Raw genomic sequence first — 20,630 nt, 5'->3', positions numbered from 1 at the left:
ATGGACTGGCTCAATTTTGGGAAAAGAGTACATAAAGGCTGTATATTGTCACCCTGATTAATTTATATACAAGGTACATCATGTAAAATGCCAGGCTGGATGAATAACAAGCTGGAGTCAAGATTGCCAGGAGAAATATCAATAACTGATATGCAGATGATACCACTCTAGTGGCAGAAAGCAAAGAGGAACTAAAAGACCTCTTGATGAAAGTGGAAGAGGAGAGTGAAAAGGCTGGCTGAAACTTCATATGCAGAAAACTAAGATCATGGCATCCAGTCCCATCACTTCATGGCAAATAAATGGGGAAAAATTGGAAACAGTGACATTATTTTCTTGTGTTCCAAAATCACTGCAGATGGTGACCATGAAACTAAAAGATGCTTGCTCCTTGGAAGAAAAGCTATGACAAACCTAGACAGCATATTAAAAAGCAGAGACATCACTTTGCCAAAAAGGTCCAACTATACGGTCAAAGCTATAGTTTTTCTAGTAGTCATGTGTGGATGTAGGAGAAGGCAATGGGACCCTATTCCAGTACTCTTGCCTGGAAAATCCCATGGATTGAGGAGCCTGGTAGGCTGCAGTCCATGGGATCGCTAAGAGTCGGACACGACTGAAGTGACTTCACTTTCACTTTTTACTTTCATGCACTGGAGAAGGAAAAGGCAACCCACTCCAGTATTCTTGCCTGGAGAATCCCAGGGATGGGGGAGCCTGGTGCTCTGTCCTCTATGGGGTCACACAGAGTCGGACACGACTGAAGCGACTTAGCAGCAGCAGCAGCAGCAGCATGTGTGGATGTGAGAATTGGACCATAAAGAAGGCGGAGTGCTGGAGAATTGATGCTTTTAAATTGTGGTGCTGGAGGACTCGTGAGAATTTCTTGGACTTCACGGAGATCAAACCAGTCAATCGTAAAGGAAATCAGTCCTGAATATTCATTGGAAGGACTGATGCTGAAGCTGAAGCTCCAATACTTTGGCCAAATGGTGTGAAGAATGGACTCATTGGAAAAAACCCTAAGGCTGGGAAAGATTGAAGGCAGGAGGCGATGGGGGTGACAGAGGATGAGATGGCTGGATGACATCACCGATTCAATGGAGATTAGTTTGAGCAAACTCTGGGAGATAGTGAAGGAGAAGGAAGCCTTATGTGCTGCAGTTCGTGGGTCCCAAAGAGTTGGACATGACTGACTGACTGAACAACAACAATTTGACAGGTGTGAGGTGATATCGCATTGTGGTTTTGATTTGCATTTCTCTTATGACTACTGTAGTTAAACATCTTTTCATGTGCCTGTTAGTTATCTCTATGTCCTCACTGGATAAATGTCCATTCAGTTCTGCCTATTCTTTGACTGTATATTATTCTTTGACTATATATATATAGATATATATATAGATATATATATAGATATATATATAGATATATATATAGATATATATAGATATATACACACACACACATACATATATTGAGTTGTAGAAACTGCCTGTGTATTTTGGATATTAAGCCTTTGTTGCTTTCACCATTTGCAAATGTTTTCTCTCATTCTGTAGATTTTTTTCATTTTGTTGATGGAAAGTTGTGTTTCCATTTTTACTTGTCTTGGGGTCTTTTCTGACTTTTATCTATGATTTCATCATTGACTCATTGATTTTTCATAGCATTTTTATTTATTGTTCTTTCTCCATTTTTATTTCTGCAGTTGATTTCTAGTTTCAAATCAATGGGGAAATGCTTGATATAATTTCTATTCTCTAAAATCTGTTGAGGTTTGTGACCTAGTATATGATATATTCAGGAGAACATTCTACATGCTCTGGAATGAATGTGTATACACCTATTTTAGAATATAATGTCTTTCAGGTATCAATTAACTCCAACTGGTTTATTGTGTTATTTAAAACTCTATTTTCTTATTAATTTTCTGTCTGGTTGACATGTCTATGATGTCAGTGAAGAGTCAAGTCTCCTACTATTACTTAATTATTGTTATCAATTTCTCCCTTCATGTCTGTTAGTGGAGTGTAATTTGCTTTATATATTTAGGTGTTTCTGTACTGAGTGTGTATATGTTAATGAGTATAATATCCTCTTCTTGAACCAATTCCTTTATCATGATGTAATGCCCTTCTTTGTCTTTCATCATGGCCTTGTTTAAACTCTATGTTTTCTACTCTGAATATTGTTCAGCCCTTACTTTCTTGTGCCTGTTTTTGTGAAATATCTTTTTCCATCTCCTCATTGTCAGTCCTTATATGTCCTTCACCCTGAAGTGAGGCTTTTGTAAACAGCATATAGATGGATTTAGTTTTTTTTAATCCAGTCACCCAACTCTTTTGATTGGAGTATTTAGGTCATTGACATGTAAAGTTATTATTTATGACTTTAATATAATGCAGTTACTTTATAACTTTAACATAATGCAGTTATATAATTTATATCTATAATATAATGCAGTTACTGCCATTTTAATCCTTACTTACCAGGTTTTTTTTTGTAGTTCTTCTGTGTTCATTTCTTCTTTTTGTTTTGCTCATTGTACCCTGATGATTTTATTTTGTGGTATGCTTGGGTTTCTTTTTATTTATTTTTTGTGTATCTATTGTAGATTTTTTAAAATTATTTTTTACTTTGGGAAAATTGCTTTACAGAATTTTATTGTTTTCTGTTAAACCTCAACATGAATCAGCTATAGGTATACAAATATCCTCTCCCATTTAAAAAAAATTATTTATTTTTTATTGAAGGATAATTGGTTTACAGAGTTTTGCTGTTTTCTGTCAAACCTCAACATGAATCAGCCATAGGTAAACATATATCCCCTCCCTTTTGAAACTTGATCCCATCTCCTGCCCCATCCGCCCCCCACCCCCCACCAGGTTGATATGAAACTCTTTTTTGAGTTTCCTGAGCCATACAGCAAATTCCCATTGGCTATCTATTTTACATATGGCAATGTAAGTTTCCATGTTACTCTTTCCATACATCTCACCCTCTCCTTCCCTCTCCCAATGTCCATAACTCTTTTCTCTATGTCTGTTTCTCCATTGCTGCCCTGAAAATAAATTCTTCAGTATCATTTTACTAGATTCCATATACATGTGTTAGAATACAATATTTATCTTTCTCTTTCTGACTCACTTCACTCTATAATAGGTTCTAGGTTCATCCACCTAATCAGAACTGACTCAAATACGTTCCTTTTTATGGCCGAGTAATATTCCATTGTGTATATGTACCACAACTTCTTTACCCATTCATCTGTCGATGGACATCTAGGTTGTTTACATGTTCTAGCTATTGTAAATAGTGCTGCAATGAACAAGGGGATACATGTGTCTCTTTCAATTTTGGTTTCCTCAGGGTATATGCTTACGAGTTGGATTGTTGGGTCATATGGTGCTTTTATTCCTAGTTTTATAAGGAATCTCCATATCATCCTCCATAGTGGCTGTATCAATTTACATTCTCACCAACAGTGCAAGAGTGTTCCCTTTTCTTCACACCATCTCCAGCATTTATTGTTTGTAGACTTTTTAATGATGGTCATTCTGACTGGAGTGAGGTGATATCTCATTGTAGTTTTGATTTCCATTTCTCTAATAATGAGTGATATTGAGCGTCTTTTCATGTGTTTGTTAGCCATCTTTAGTCTTTTTTAGAGAAATGTCTGTTTAGATCTTTTCCCCAGTTTTTGATTGGGTTCTTTGTTTTTCTGGCAATAGTTGTATGAGCTTCTTGTATATTTTGTACATTAATCCTTTGTCAGTTGTTTCATTTGCTATTATTTTCTCCCATTCTGAGGGTTGTCTTTTCACCTTGCTTATAGTTTCCTTTGCTGTGAAAAAGCTTTTTAGTTTAATCAGGTCCCATTTGTTTACTTTTGTTCTTATTTCTGTTACTCTAGGAGGTGGGTCATAGAGGATCTTACTTTGATTTATGTCATCAAGTGTTCTGTCTATGTTTTCCTCTAAGAGTTTTGTAGTTTCTGGTCTTACATTTAGGTCTTTAATCCATGTTGAGTTTATACGGATGTTAGGAAGTGTTCTAATTTCATTATTTTACATGTAGTTGTACAGTTTTCCCAGCAGCAGTTATTGAAGAGGCTGTCTTTGCCCCATTGTATATTCTTGCCTCCTTTGTCCAAAATAAGGTACCATAGGTGCATGGGTTTATTTTTGGGGTTTCTATCTTGTTCCATTGGTGTATATTTCTGTTTTTGTGCCAGTACCATACTGTCTTGATGACTGTAGCTTTATAGTATAATCTGAAGTCAGGAAGGTTGTTTCCTCCAGCTCCATTCTTCTTTCTCAAAAATGCTTTGGCTATTTGGGGTCTTTTGTGTTTCCATATGAATTGCAAATTTTTTTTTCTAGTTCTGTGAAAAATGCCATTGGTAATTTGATAGGGATCACATTGAATCTGTAGATTGCATTTGGTAGTATAGTCATTTTCACAATATTGATTCTTCCTCCCCAGGAACATGGAATATCTCTCCATCTGTTTATGTCATCTTTGACTTCTTTCATTAGTGTCTTATAATTTTCTGTATACAGTTCTTTTGTCTCCTTATGTAAGTTTATTCCTAGATGTTTAATTATTTTTATTGAAATGGTGAAGGGAATTGATTCCTTAATTTCTCTGATTTTTCATTGTTAGTATATAGAAATGCAAGTGATTTCTCTGTCTTGATTTTACATCCTGCAACTTTGCTAAATTCACCGATCAGCTCTAGTAATTTTCTAATCCTATCTTTAGGGTTTTCTATGTACAGTATCATGTCATCTGCAAACCCTGAGAGCTTTACTTCTTCTTTTCCAATCTGGATTCCTTTTATTTCTTTTTCTCCTCTGATTGCTATAGCTAGGACTTGCAGAACTATGTTGAATAATAGTGATGAAAATGGATACCTTGTTTTGTTCCTGATCTTAGGGGGAATACTTTCAGTTTTTCACCTTGAGAAGAATGTTTGCTGTAGGCTTATCATATACGGCCTTTACTATGTTGACATAGGTTCCTTCTATGCCCATTTTTTAAAGAGTTTTAATCATAAATGGGTGCTTAATTTTGTTAAAGGCATATTATGCATCTATTGAGATGATCATATGGTTTTTATCTTTCAATTTGTTAATATGGTGTATCATACTGATTGATTTGCATATATTGAAGAATCCTTGCATCTCTGGAATAAACCTGACTTGATTATGGTGCATCAGCTTTTTGATGTGTTACTGAATTCTGTTTGCTAAAATTTTGTTGAGGATTTTTGCATCTATGTTCATCAGTGACATTGGCCTGTAGTTTTCTTTTTTTGTGTTGTCTTCGTCTGGTTTTGGTATCAGGGTGATGGTGGCCTCGTAGAATGAGTTTGGAAGTGTTCCTTCCTTGGCAACTTTTTGAAAGAGTTTTAGAAGGATAGGGATTAAATCTTCTCTAAATGTTTGACAGAATTCTCCTATGAAGCCATCTGGTCCTGGGCTTTTGCTTTTTTGGGAGATTTTTGATCACAGCTTCAATTTCAGCTCTAGTGATTGGGTTGTTCATAATTTCTATTTCTTCCTGGTTCGGTCTTGGAAGATTGAATTTTTCTAAGAATCTGTCCATTTCTTCCATTATCTATTTTATTGCCATATAGTTGTTCATAATACTCTCTTATAATCCTTTGTATTTCTGCACTGTCTGTTGTAATCTCTCCTTTTTCATTTCTAATTTTGTTGATTTGATTCTTCTCTTTTTTTCATGAAAAGTCTGGCTAAAAGTTTGTCAATTTTGTTTATCTTCTCAAAGAACCAGCTTTTAGTTTTATTAATCTTTACTATTGTTTCTTTAATTTCTTTTTCATTATTTCTGCTAGGATCTTTATAATTTCTTTCTTTCTACTAATTTTGGGGGTTTTTTTGTTCTTCTTTTTCAGTTGTTTTAGGTGTAAAGTTAGGTTGTCCATTCGATGTTTTCTTGTTTCTTGAGGTAGGATTATATTGCTATAAACTTCCCTCTTAGAACTGCTTTTGCTGCATCCCATAGGTTTTGGGTTGTCATGTTTTCATTGTTATTTGTTTCCAGAAAATTTTTCGATTCTGTTTTGATTTCTTCAGTAACCTGTTGGTTATTTAGAAACATGTTGTTTAATCTCCATGTGTTTGTGTCAATTACAGTTTTCCCCTTGTAATTGATATCTAGTCTCAGCATTGTGGTTGGAGAAGATGCTTGATACAATTTCAATTTTCTTAAATTTACTGAGGTTTGATTTGTGACCCAAGATGAGGTCTATCCTGGGGAATGTTCCATGTGCACTTAAGAAGAAGGTGTATTCTTCTGCATTTGGATGGAATGTTCTGATGTTATCAATGAGATCCATCTCATCTAATGTATCATTTAAGACTTGTGTTTCCTTATTAATTTTATGTTTTGGTGACCTGTCCATTTCTGTGAATGGGGTGTTAAAGTCTCCTACTATTATTGTGTTACTGTCAGTTTCTCCTTTTGTGTCTGTTAGTGTTGTTTTATGTATTGAGGTGCTCCTATGTTGCATGCATAGATATTTACTATTGTTATGTCTTCTTCTTGGATTGATCCCTTGATCATTATGTAGTGTCCTTCCTTATCTCTGGAAATATTCTTTTTTCTAAGGTCTATTTTGTCTGGTATGAGGATTGCTACTCCAGCTTTCTTTTGCTTGACATTTGCATGAAATATATTTTTCCATCCTCTCACTTTTAGTCTATATGTGACTTTAGGTCTGAAGTGGGTTTCTTGTATCATGCCACTCTCTCTTGGTCTATAAAGCAATCAGATAATACTTTTATTGAGACTCCCTCGTATATGACTGCCTTTCTCTTGATACCTTTTGTTGCTGTTGCTGCGTCACTTCAGTTGTGTCCAACTCTGTGTGACCCCATGGACTGCAGCCCACCAGGCTGCATGGGATTCTCCAGGCAAGAGTACTGGAGTGGGTTGCCATTTCCTTCTCCAATGCATGAAAGTGAAAAGTGAAAGTGAAGTCGCTCAGTCGTGTCCGACTCTTAGCGACCCCATGGACTGAAGCCTACCAGGCTCTTCCGTCCATGGGATTTTCCAGGCAAGAGTACTGGAGTGGGGTGCCATTGCCTTCTCCCTGATATTTTCTAGGTGTTTTTAAAAATGATTCAGTCCTTAGATTAATTATCTTTCCTAATTCAATTAGTATTTTTATTACCCACACTTTGAATTCATTTTCTAATAGACTCGCTTTCATTGTTTATTTCTTTCTCTTGCTCTTTCAGTTGAGAGCAGTTCCTCTGCCTTTTCATTTTATTTAACGTTGTCTCTATGAATTTAGATGAAACAGCCACCTATTGTGCTTTTGAAGGAGTGTTCTTATGTAGGAGTGTTCTTGTGTAGACTGTGTGTCTCCAGTGCCTTTGACGGGGAGAGCTGGATTTGATGTGGATGCCAGTCATGCCTTTCATGCTATCACCTTGGTATGGAGTGTGGCTGGTTTTGGAGGAGCTAGAGACGTCTCAGGGTGTGACGTGGGACATCATCTTTGATCAGTGGCCATCATCACTGGCTCCCAAATTGTTCCCAAGTTGCTTAATTGAAAGCCCTGAGGGTTGAGCTTGAGCTGGCTCTGTTCCCTTTAAGTGTATGTTTTCCCTTCTTCCTTCACTGGGACTTTTCCCCAAAGGAAGGGTGCTTATGTCGGGTGTTTGTGCACTTACAGAGGTGCTGCCTGTTAAGTGTCTTTGGCTCTGCTCAAATGCAGCCCATGGTTGTATCTATATCTTCGTTCCATCTACCTGAGATCTAGTGCTAGGTTGTGTCATGGAGTGGGCGGTGCTGAAGCATTCACTTGGCTAAACCTGAGAAGTATGGTGTGGAATTGTGGGAGTTCAATTGGCTGCACTTCTGTTAGAAGTGTGGGCTGCTTCTGTGGTGCATTTAAGTGCCAGTAATGGCCACTGCCACCCTACCTGGATCACAGCCGCATTGCTTTTGTGTCCCTAGATCCAGTGTTTCCCCTGGTCCTGCCCATCATAGATCCAGTGCCAAGCTGTGGCATGGAGTGACTGGGACTGGGATGTTCACTTCACACAGACTGGGAGTGTGGTGGAAGCAGTAACTGCTAAGGAAAACTTCTCTCTGCCCTATTTATGGAAAATCCAGCACCTTCCCACTCCTGAGTGGAGTCTAGGCTTCTTCAGCCTATCGCCCCAGTGGTTCCCTGATTAGCTCAGGAAGCTTGCCTCCCCTGCATGGGATCTCAGGGCTGGGATGCTCAGTCTGTGGCTTGACTAACTCACTGCCTGGAGTGCGTGTCTACCATGTGATCTCCCTTTTCTTCTGAGTCCCCTCCCAGGGGCACATGTCCCAACCTAGTGCTTTGCTTCCCACTCTACCTGATTATGTGTATATCTTTCTCACAACCTTGTAGAAGTCCTTCTGCCTGTTTCCTATTAGTTTTCTGTGAGTATTGTTTCATATGTAGATGTATTTTTGATGCATTTTTAGAGGGAGGTGATCTCTATACCATCTTACTCTACCATCTTGATCTCCCTCCTCTTTCAGGCCCAATCAGTCACGGATTCCCTCTCCACTCTGTCAGAATGACTGTAGCTGACTAACCAAAAAAGTGGAAAGCTAAGCTTGTAAGATTTGATTTTTGATACACATGATGAAACAATCACACTTTGATTTTGGAAATGAACCATTTGTAATTTGAGAGATCACCAACCTGAAACACATTGTATATGATACCATATGTCATTGAACTTAATGATGGCTTTGGACCAGTCCATTTTGAATGTCTCATGAAAAATCATATCTTTGATATTTAACATTACTGATGGTTAGCTCCTGAGGCATAAAGCATTCTCTTCCTGAGAAAGTTTTGTATAACAAAATATATTTTCCTTGTAGATCTCAGTAGTTAGTTCTATCTCCCCTTTTCCATCTTTTCCTGGTATTTTCTGTGTCCCAAATATGCTTATTCTGATGCCATGATAGTTAATATGAACTTTTAGCTCAGGTTGCAGTAAATCTGCAAACCAATCCCCCCAATAATAAGATATTCCTTCTATCTACAATGAAAAGATAAAGCAAGCCTAATGCTTCACACCTAGCTGTAAAAGCCACATTATCACTCATATATTGAGAGGAACATGAAAGCTTACCTCTTCTGAGAGAAATCATGTCATAGTATCTGACCTTTACTTTTTTCTTTAGGGCATATATTTTTATAAGTATTGCTTTTTATTTGCAATTCAATTACATTGGCAAACGTTCTCCTGAATATTCCACATTTATACAATTGAAACTGTGCGATTGTGAGGATATTTATGACCATGTTTCTCTTGCCATGGACTGGAAAGTAGTTGGCATATCATCCTAACTGGATGCCCAGGACTCTATTTAATATCCAGCTTTATAATTGAACAATTACCTGAAAAGAGTGGGCTCAGAGGTGCTTGAATCAGAAGTTTGTTGAATCTCTCACTCTTTTTTATGTTGCTTAATAATAAACACTTTAACCTTCATTATGGCTGGAAATAGAACAAAAATTTTAGCAAGGGTTGAAATTTTAGCTGTGCAGAGGAATAAATAGCCCTGTGACCTCTGAGATTTCCAACAATATCATTGGATGGTTTCCCTGAGAACTTTCTTTACAACTCTCAGATGCTAAAACCAGTTGCTTACAGATCTCTTTCCCTACTCTCAAGGAACATGATCTAAATATGAATCATCATAGGATCTTGGCTAGACAATCTTCCTAGTGACACAATATCCTTTTCTTTGAGATATGCCAAAGGAATTCTTTCCACAGTTTCTTCCTTAGAAGAGAACATAGTGGGAAAACATGGGCTTTGACAACAATTAAACTGAAGTTTTAATCCTGACTCAGACATTTACTAGCAATTTGTTCTATGACAAGTAAATTAATTCCCTAACCCACAGTTTGGCAGATTCATTCCAGTGAATGAATGGCAGATTCATTCCAATCCCAAAGGAAGGCAATGCAAAAAAAATGTTCAAACTACCTTACAATAGCACTCATCTCAGATACTAAAAAGTAATGCTCAAAGTTCTCCAAGCCAGGCTTCAACAGTATGTGAACTGAGAACTTCCAGCTGTTCAAGCTAGATTTAGAAAAGGCAGAGGAATCAGAGATCAAATTGCCAACATCCATTGTATCATCTAAAAAGCAAGAGAGTTCCAGAAAAACATCTACTTCTGCTTCATTGACTACACCAAGGCCTTTGACTGTGTGGATCACAACAAACTGTGGAAAATTCTTCAAGAGACGGGAACACCAAACCACCTTACCTGCCTCCTGAGAAATCTGTATGCAGGTCAAGAAGCAATAGTCAGAACCGGACACAAAACAATAGACTGGTTCCAAAATGGGAAAGGAGTACATAAAGGTTGTATACTGTCACCCTGCTTATTTAACTTCTATGCAGAGTATATCATGGGAAATGCCTGGCTGGATGAAGCACAAACTGGAATCAAGATTGCCGGGATAAATATCAATAACCTCATATGCAGATAACACCACCCTTGTGGCAGAAAGCAAAGAAGAACTAAAGAGCCTCTTGATGAAAGTGAAAGAGGAGAGTGAAAAAGTTGACTTAAAAGTCAACATTCAGAAAACTAAAATCATGGCATCTGGTCCCATCACTTTATGGCAAATAGATTGGGAAACAGTGAAAACAGTAACAGACTTTATTTTGGGGGAGTCCAAAATCACTGTAGATGTTGACTGCAACCATGAAATTAAAAGACTGTTACTCCTTGGAAGAAAAGTTATGACCAACCTAGACAGCATATTGAAAAACAGAGACATTACTTTGCCAACAAAGGTCCGTCTAGTCAAGGCTATGGTTTTTCCAGTAGTCATGTATGGGTGTGAGAGTTGGATCATAAAGAAAGCTGAGCACTGAAGAATTGATGCTTTTGAACTGTGGTGTTGAAGAAGACTCTTGAGAGTCCCTTGGACTGCAAGGAGATCCAACCAGTCCATTCTGAAGGAGATCAGCCCTGGGATTTCTTTGGAAGGACTGATGTTGAAGCTGAAACTCCAATACTTTGGCCACCTGATGTGAAGAACTGACTCATTGGAAAAGACCCCCATGCAGGGAAAGATTGAAGGTGGGAGGAGAAGGGGAAGACAGAGGATGAGATGGTTGGATGGCATCACTGACTCAGTGGAAATGAGTTTGAGTAAACTCTGGAAGTTGGTAATGGATAGGGAGTCCTGGCGTGCTGCAGTCCATGGGGTCACAAAGAGTTGGACACGACTGAGTGACTGAACTGAACTGAACTGAATTCTTCATTTATATAAGCTACAGGTTGTTGAGGCCCTCTGGGTTGTGTCATCACTCCCAAGGCCATACCTTTTCTTTCAGTAACAAACAAATTAAACCTTGACCCTGTGGGGAAGCTTAAAGCAGGAGTATGCAGGAGAGCAGTTTGAAGAGCCTTAAAAACCTTTTGAGTCTCTGACGACCAGATAAACTTACCAGTCTTGGCCTGTTGAGTTTCAGTTATAAGTTTATATTAAGGCTGGGCAAGTTCCCCATAACCCAGAATCCAAATGCAACAATAGCCTGTAATGCCCAAGAATCCTCTCAATTGTCTTAAAGTCATGGTAGGTAGAGGATAGTTTAGTGTCAGTTCAGTCTCTCAGTCATGTCCGACTCTTTGCGACCCCACGGACTGCAGAGGCTTCCCTGTCCATCAGGGTCTTTTCCAGTGAGTCAGTTCTTCACATAAGGTGGCCAAAATTTTGGAGTTTCAGCTTTAGCATCAGTCCTTCCAATGAATATTCAGGACTGATTCCTTTTGGATTGACTGGTTTGATCTCCTTGCAGTCCAAGGGACTCTTAACAGTCTTAGCCAACATGACAGTTCAAAAGCATCAGTTCTTCAGTGCTCAGCTTTCTTTGTAGGCCAACTCTCATATCCATATATGACTACTGAAAAAATCATAGCCTTAACTAGACAGACCTTTGTCAGTAAAGTAACGTCTCTGCTTTTTAATATGCTTTCTAGTTTGATCATAACTTTTCTTCCAAGGAGCAAGCATCTTTTAATTTCATGGCTGCAGTAACCATCTGCATTGATTTTGGAGCCCAAAAAATAAAGTCTGCCACTGTTTCCACTGTTACCCCATCTATTTGCCATGAAGTGATGGGACCAGATGCCATGATCTTAGTTTTCTGAATGTTGAGTTTTAACCCAGCTTTTTCACTCTCCTCTTTCACTTTCATCAAGAGACTCTTTAATTTTTCACTTTCTGCCTTAAAGTTGGTGTCATCTACATATCTGAAGTTATTGATATTTCTCCGAGCAATCTTGATTCCAGCTTGTGCTTCATCCAGCCCAGCATTTCTCATGATGTACTCTGCACAGAAGTTAGATAGACAGGGTGACAATATACAGCCTTAACGTACTCCTTTCCCAATTTGGAACCAGTCTTTTGTCCCATGTCTTGTTCTAATTGTTCTTCTTGACCTGCATACAGATTTCTCAGGATGCAGGTCAGGTGGTCTGGTATTCCCATCTCTTGAAGATTTTCCAGTTTGCTGTGATCCACACAGTCAAAGGCTTTGGCATAATCAATAAAGCAGATGTTTTTCTGGAATTCTCTTGCTTTTTCAATGATCCAACTGATGTTGGCAATTTGATCTCTTGTTCCTCTGACTTTTCTAAGTCCAGCTTGAGCATCAGGAAGTTCATGGTTCACGTACTGTTAAAGCCAGGCTTAGAGAATTTTGAGCATTACTTTGCTAGCGTGAGAGATGAGTGCAATTGTGTGGTAGCTTGAACATTTTTCGCATTGCCTTTCTTTGGGATTGGAATGAAAACTGACCTTTTCCAGTCCTGTGGTCACTGCTGAGTTTTCCAAATTTGCTGATATATTGAGTGTGGCACTTTCACAGCATCATCTTTTAGGATTTGAAAGAGCTCAACTGGAATTCCATCACCTCCACTAGCTTTGCTGGTAGTGATACTTCCTAAGGCACTCTTGTCTTCACACTCCAGGATGTCTGGCTCTAGGTGAGTGATCACACGATCGTGATTATATGGGTCGTGAAGATCTTTTTTGTACATTTCTTCTGTGTATTCTTGCCACCTCTTTTTAATATCTTCTGCTTCTGTTAGGTCTATGCCATTTCTACCCTTTATTGTGTCCATCTTTTCATGAAATGTTGCCTTGGTATCTCTAATTTTCTTGAAGAGATTGCTAGTCTTTCCCATTCTATTGTTTTCCTCCATTTCTTTGCATTGATAACTGAGAAAGATTTTAGTTTATTATAGGTTTAATTCTAGAAAGCATCCTTTAAATCAATGACTGAAAAATATTTGGCTTGTTCAGGAATTTCAAACAATAAAGTATAATGTCTAGGCACCATGGGGTGTAAACAAACCACAGCCTCATTTATTATTTATAAATCTTGATCTAATCTCCATTTATCATTTGACTTTTTTACACCCAAATAGGAGTGTTTCATGGACTGTTACAGTGAATTAATAGCCCCAGTTCCTTTAAATTTTCATTGATGGGTTTTAACCCCTCCTTAACCTTGCTTTAATGGATACTGCTTTTGATGCAGAAATAGGTGAGGGTCTTTGAGCTTGATAATGAGAGGAACAGCATTTGTGCTCGACCCAGTTTTTCCATCAGCTGACACTCTAGGATTTATATTTTATTCAATTAATGGGAGAGAAAGAGTGAATTTCATATCCATGAAAACAGAGGCCTGGACCTTGCTCAGTATATTCCTCCCCAGAAAGGGTGAGGGAGACTCTGGCACGATTAGAACTCTTCAGAAAACAACACAAAGTCCCAGTTGCAGGTTAAAGGATGACGGAAATAATAGCATTTGGCTCAACCAGAGAGCCCCATTATGGTAGTGGATCAGGAGCAGTGGGTCAGGGGCTTCAGTGAGCACAGAAAACGTTGCCTCAGTGTCCAAAAGGAAATCGACTGATTGCCACTCCCCCCCCCAACCGCAGTTTTTACCACTGGGGGTTCCTCAGATGTAATTAGGATGGAAGATTGTGTGGGGGGCTCCCAGGCACCTTCACTCCTGATTGTCTTGAGAGTCCGACCCCTGGGGCTTATGCTTCTGAGGGCAGTCTCCAGTGTGGTCCTGTGCAGACCAGACATGGAGCTGGAGGGGGCTTAAATGCTTGACGACAACCCTGCTTTGTGTCCCCCCCTTTCCAGTGTAATAGTAAGTCCATCCCTTTTCACCTGGGTCCCTCTGGGCATTTTTCCTCAGACTGTTTCAGAGCAGATCTGACAGCCATCACTAGGGTTTTAGTCTTTCCCTGGTCTTTTTCTGCCTCTTCTTCTCCTCCTCATACTCTCTGCCATAGAAGACCATTTGAGCCAGCTGCAGCAGTTTATCTAAGGACTGATTTAATCTAAACACCTGTTTTAATAGCTTATAGCAGATATCTGCAGCCAACTGAGTGAGAGATCTATCTTTTAAGGTCACTCCTCCCTTTGCACTTTCAGGATCAATCTCAGTGAATCTGAGAAGGGTTTCCCATAGTCAATCTAGGAATTTACCAGGAGCTTCCTTCTCTCCCTATTCTATGCTTGCCAATTTGGCAGAATTTAGTCTTAGCATATGCCCACTTGAGTCCTTCAGGAATACATCTGACAAAGTGACTCTGATCCCATCTTCCTTTAGCCGTGTTATAGTCCCAGTCTGACTCTATTGTGGGGACTGTCTGACTCCCCCATAGGGAGGGCTGCTATCTCTTGTTCCCTCTTTCCTATTGACCCATGTTCAAGCCATTCATCTCCAAAAGCAGTAGCTTTTTTCCAAAACTCGAGCTTTTGAGTCAGGAGTCAGCCTGTGTCCTAAGATACACACTACATCTCTCCAAGTAATGTTAAGCTCAGGGATTGAATTTATCCCAGTTTAAAGTACATTTCAAAAGGGTGGTTCTGGAACTGTTAGCTCCCATCTGTAAGAAGGAAAAAAGTGGCATCCAGCACTGTGGCTTTTTTCTGCTGGAGTCATCCCTCCTTGCTCTAGATTGGGGTGGAGTCAGACTTTCCACCAAAGCTTTGCTTCCCTGGTTGAACTTAGTCTGTCCCTTACCAACAGAGGCAACTTACTCATTCTTGTCAGCCCTCCTTGCTCTACCATCGACATGGGGTGGAGATGCACCAGGGGTAGACCTGATGGGCATCCCAAATTGATTTATAGTTCCTTACCATTAAGACCTTGGCTTGATTTCCCCTTTTCCTCTGGTGCCACCTGGGGTGGAGCAGAGTAGTCTTCTGGAATGTTTCCCAAGCTAGGAGCACTAGGGAAAGCATCTGTGTTCTGTGTGCCTGTGCACATGCTTGAGCATATTCCCGACCTCAGTAGAAGCAGTGAGTCATAAAGGGATGAACAGAAAAACCCAAGATGTCTCTTCTAAGTGTCACCGCACCACTATATGTGATAGCAAAAGAGTTGGTGGAGGGTTGGCCAGCAAGAAAAAAGTGATTTTTGTCCTTGAGCTACAAGGGCCAATGCTTCCAGTTCATTTTGATAGATCCCACAAAAGGAATATCCAGGGAGTTAAGACAGAAGCCACTGGAGAACTTTATCTGGTCCGCTAAGAGTTAGCATGTGGTCTACTGGAGAAGGGAATGGCAAACCACTTCAGTATTCTTGCCTTGAGAACCCCATGAACAGTATGAAAAGGCAAAATGATAGGATACCAAAAGAGGAACTCCCCAGGTCAGTAGGTGCTCAATATGCTACTGAAGATCAGTGGAGAAATAACTCCAGAAAGAATGAAGGGATGGAGCCAAAGCAAAAAAAAAAAAAAAAAGTACCCAGTTGTGGATGTGACTGGTGATAGAAGCAAGGTCCGATGCTGTAAAGAGCAATATTGCAAAGGAACCTGGAATGTCAGGTCCATGAATCAAGGCAAATTGGAAGTGGCCAAACAAGAGATGGCAAGAGTGAAAGTCGACATTCTAGGAATCAGCGAACTAAAATGGACTGGAATGGGTGAAATTAACTCAGATGACCATTATACTACTGCGGGCAGGAATCCCTCAGAAGAAATGGAGTAGCCATCATGGTCAACAAAAGAGTTTGAAATGCAGTACTTGGATGCAATCTCAAAAACAACAGAATGATCTCTGTTAGTTTCCAAGGCAAACCATTCAATATCACAGTAATCCAAGTCCATGCCCCAACCAGTAATGCTGAAGAAGCTGAAGTTGAACGGTTCTATGAAGACCTACAAGACCTTTTAGAACTAACACCCAAAAAAGATGTCCTTTTCATTATAGGGGACTGGAATGCAGAAGTAGGAAGTCAAGAAACACCTGGAGTAACAGGCAAATTTGGCCTTGGAATACGGAATGAAGCAGGGCAAAGACTAATAGAGTTTTGCCAAGAAAATGCACTGGTCATAGCAAACACCCTCTTCCAACAACACAAGAGAAGACTCTACACATGGACATCACCAGATGGGTCAACACCAAAATCAGATTGATTATATTCTTTGCAGTCATAGATGGAGAAGCTCTATACAGTCAGCAAAAACAACACTGGGAGCTGACTGTGGCTCAGATCATGAACTCCTTATTGCCAAATTCAGACTGAAATTGAAGAAAGTAGGGAAAATCACTAGACCATTCAGGTATGACCTAAATCAAATCCCTTATGATTATACAGTGGAAGTGAGAAATAGATTTAAGGGACTAGATCTGATAGATAGAGTGCCTGATGAACTATGGACGGAGGTTTGTGACATTGTACAGGAGACAGACATCAAGACCATCCCCATGGAAAATAAATGCAAAAGAGCAAAATGGCTGTCTGGAGAGGCCTTACAAATAGCTGTGAAAAGAAGAGAAGCAAAAAGCAAAGGAGAAAAGGAAAGATATAAGCATCTGATGCAGAGTTCCAAAGAATAGCAAGAAGAGATAAGAAAGCCTTCCTCGGCGATCAATGCAAAGAAATAGAGGAAAACAACAGAATGGGAAAGACTAGAGATCTCTTCAAGAAAATTAGAGATACCAAGGGAACATATTATGCAAAGATGGGCTCAATAAAGGACAGAAATGCTAGGGACCTAACAGAAGCAGAAGACAGTAAGAAGAGGTGGCAAGAATACACAGAAGAACTGTACAAAAAAGATCTTCACGGCCCAGATAATCACGATGGTGTGATCACTCACCTAGAGCCAGACATCCTGGAATGTGAAGTCAAGTGGACCTTAGAAAGCATCACTATGAACAAAGCTAGTGGAGGTGATGGAATTCCAGTTGAGCTATTTCAAATCCTGAAAGATAATGGTGTGAAAGTACTGCACTCAATATGCCAACAAATTTGGAAAACTCAGCAGTGGCCACAGGACTGGAAAGGGTCAGTTTTTATTCCAACCCCAAAGAAAGGCAATGCCAAAGAATGCTCAAACTACCGCACAATTTCACTCATCTCACACGGTAGTAAAGTAATGCTCAAAATTCTTCAAGCCAGGCTTCAGCAATACGTGAACTTCCAGATGTTCAAGCTGGTTTTAGAAAAAGCAGAGGAACCAGAGATCAAACTGCCAACATCCTCTGGATCATCGAAAAAGCAAGAGAATTCCATAAAAACATCTATTTCTGCTTTATTGACTATGCCAAAGCCTTTGACTGTGTGGATCACTGTGTGTGGAAAATTCTGAAAGAGATGGGAATACCAGACCACCTGACCTGCCTCTTGAGAACTTTGTATGCAGGTCAGGAAGCAACAGTTAGAACTGGACAAGGAACAACAGACTGGTTCCAAATAGGAAAAGGAGTACGTCAAGGCTGTATATTGTCACCCTGCTTATTTAACTTATATGCAGAGTACATCATGAGAAATGGTGGGCTGGAAGAAGCACAAGCTGGAATCAAGATTTCCGGGAGAAAAATCAATAACCTCAGATATGCAGATGACACCACCCTTATGGCAGAAAGTGAAGAGGAACTAAAGAGCCTCTTGATGAAGGTGAAAGAGGAGAGTGAAAAAGTTGGCTTAAAGCTCAACATTCAGAAAACGAAGATCATGGCATCTGGTCCCATCACTTCATGGGAAATAGATGGGGAAACAGTGGAAACAGTGGCAGACTTTATTTTTTGGGCTCCAAAATCAATGCAGATGGTGACTGCAGCCACGAAATTAAAAGACACTTACTCCTTGGAAGAAAAGTTATGACCAACCTAGAGAGCATATTCAAAAGCAGAGACATTACTTTGCCAACAAAGGTTCATCTAGTCAAGGCTATGGTTTTTCCAGGGGTCATGTATGGATGTGAGAGGGGGACTGTGAAGAAGGCTGAGCGCCGAAGAATTGATGCTTTTGAACTGTGGTTTTGGAGAAGATTCTTGAGAGTCCCTCGGACTGCAAGGAGATCCAACCAGTCCATTCTGAAGGAGATCAGTCCTGGGTGTTCTTTGGAAGGAATGATGCTAAAGCTGAAACTCCAGTACTTTGGCCACCTCATGCGAAGAGTTGACTCATTGGAAAAGACTCTGATGCTGGGAGGGATTGGGGGCAAGAGGAGAAGGGGACGACAGAGGATGAGATGGCTGGATGGCATCACTGACTCGATGGATGTAAGTCTGGGTGAACTCCGGGAGTTGGTGATGGACAGGGAGGCCTGGCGTGCTGCGATTCATGGGGTCACAAAGAGTCGGACACGACTGAGCGACTGAACTGAACTGAACTGAATTGAAGAGCTAGCATTACCAAGGAAAGAATCCTGCTGTATTCCCAGTCTGGACAGTTTCTGGGGTTCCCATCCTAATTCTAGAAACCTCATGTTCATTAGCAGCACTTCCATCCATATAGTCCAGAGGTACAGCCATTGGAAAAGACTCACTTTTAGGGCTCTGGCCCTGTATGGAAGCAGCCAAGAGAGAGACACTTCTGGAGCTAGAGCTCCACCTAGCTCCCAACAGCAGTGCATGAGAAAACAACCAAGATGTAGCTTTTGGATCCTAGCAAGGCTGGGTGCCTCATGACTATCAATCCAAGCTTGGGGTCTAAATAAAAGTACATAGTATCATGGATCACAAGTCCCTTGAAAGTCTACGATCCAACAGATTAGGTTAATAGTTCTAATTCCCCAGGCAGTTATGAAATGGTCAAAGAGACCAGAGAAAGATGACTGAGAAAGGGAAGTTCAGTCCACACACTTTGCCCATTTCTTGCCGCTCCCCTTTGCAGGGATGGTGGGTGCCTCTTGGCATTGGCAGGGTCAATATAAACCCCTGACAGGCTCCCCTTTCAGGGCTGCCTTTAGTCGTTACAAGGCACCACAGAACCACAAAACTGGGCTCAACACTTCCTTTGTACTTGTTTTGTATGTCTCGGACTTTCAATCAATCACACACACAGGCACACTGTAGAGTTAGTAAAAAAAAAAAAAAAAAAAAGGCAGAAAATTTGTACAGTGAGAAAGCAGAGAGACTAAAGCTTTCTGCTTACCTTGTCCTTACTTTGTCTTGAAGATCCCGGATAAACCCCCAAGATGATAGCTTATGGTGAATGGTGTTGCATTCGTGATCTTGTAAGGAGAGAATTTAGCTTCGGGACCAGAGACGTGGCTTCAAGCACTCAGAGTTTCATGTGGCAAAAATTTTATTACAGTGAAAAAAGGGATAGAAAAAGCTTCTGACATAGACATCAGGTAGAGAGTGTCCCACTCACTAGTCTTGTCAAGGCCTTATATACTTTTTCAATTGGTTACTAACAATAGATCAAAAGAATGTCTCAAGGTTGTAAATGTCTTACCAGACCCACTCCCACAACATACATTTTAGGATAACAGGGTTAGTCAGAAGGTTCTTAAGAAGGAAAAACTTGTTTTCAAGGAAGATACTTTGTTGTTATATAATCATTAGCACAGAATTTAAGGGAAAACATATCCTTGAGCAAGATGAGTTTGTTTTGTTGTGTAATCATTAGCTCTGGGCTTAAAGAAAATTAGTCTTAGGTGAAATAGATTGTTGCCATAACAACTGAGAGCTTAAGAAAAAAAAGTATATTATGTGACTAGAGGAAGGAATGTAGGAAAAAAAAAAAAAAAAAGCTTGTTCCTTTCTCCTCCTCCTCCTCCTTCTTGAGGGCCCCCAGACTCCTTATCAACCTACCTAAGAATTAGCTCTCTCAACAAGTATCATTATGCTCTGTTCATTTCATGAATATGAATCTTCTCTCCTCAGCTTATTTTGCCCCAGGGCCTAGGCCACTGTGGTACCTAATAATATTTCAATAAATGTGTGAATGGAAACCTGTAGGTTGATTTGCCAACTACCTGTTTTTTCAACTTACTTCTATATTTTAGCAATTCCTGGCCCTGTTCTTCTGAGACCTCTGACTGTTCCAGTGCCTACTATAGCAACCTGTTTAGGCTGCAGCCCTGTGTCCAACTCTTTCCTGCCATCTTCCTTACTTCTCAGAGTAGTTTATTACTATCTGGGACTTTTTTTAGTGAGAGCCCATTTACAATAGCAACAGGGAAAGAAAACAAATCCATAGGTACAAAGCCAGTAAGAAGTGAGACATATATGAAGGAAATGACAAAACTTTACTGATGAATCAGATTTGAATATTTGAAAAGAGACAAGAATCTTGATG

General features: G+C 39.8%; 1 long non-coding RNA gene across 1 annotated transcript; it reads right to left on the bottom strand.

Annotated features, from left to right (window-relative positions):
- Window positions 1-5,765: 5,765 nt before the first annotated feature.
- LOC129628020 (uncharacterized) lies at window positions 5,766-19,688 on the bottom strand. The gene is made up of 3 exons (XR_008702691.1): window positions 19,479-19,688; window positions 9,431-9,530; window positions 5,766-6,108 (listed from the first exon to the last, which is right to left on the bottom strand). It is a non-coding gene; the product is annotated as an uncharacterized LOC129628020 (long non-coding RNA).
- Between the last annotated feature and the right edge of the window lie 942 nt (window positions 19,689-20,630).

This window comes from Bubalus kerabau, chromosome 15 (genome assembly GCF_029407905.1).
Source record: "Bubalus kerabau isolate K-KA32 ecotype Philippines breed swamp buffalo chromosome 15, PCC_UOA_SB_1v2, whole genome shotgun sequence".
Lineage (NCBI taxonomy): Eukaryota > Metazoa > Chordata > Mammalia > Artiodactyla > Bovidae > Bubalus > Bubalus kerabau.
The sequence above is the reverse complement of the archived record's forward strand: the minus strand, read 5'-3'. Positions and strand labels throughout refer to the sequence as shown.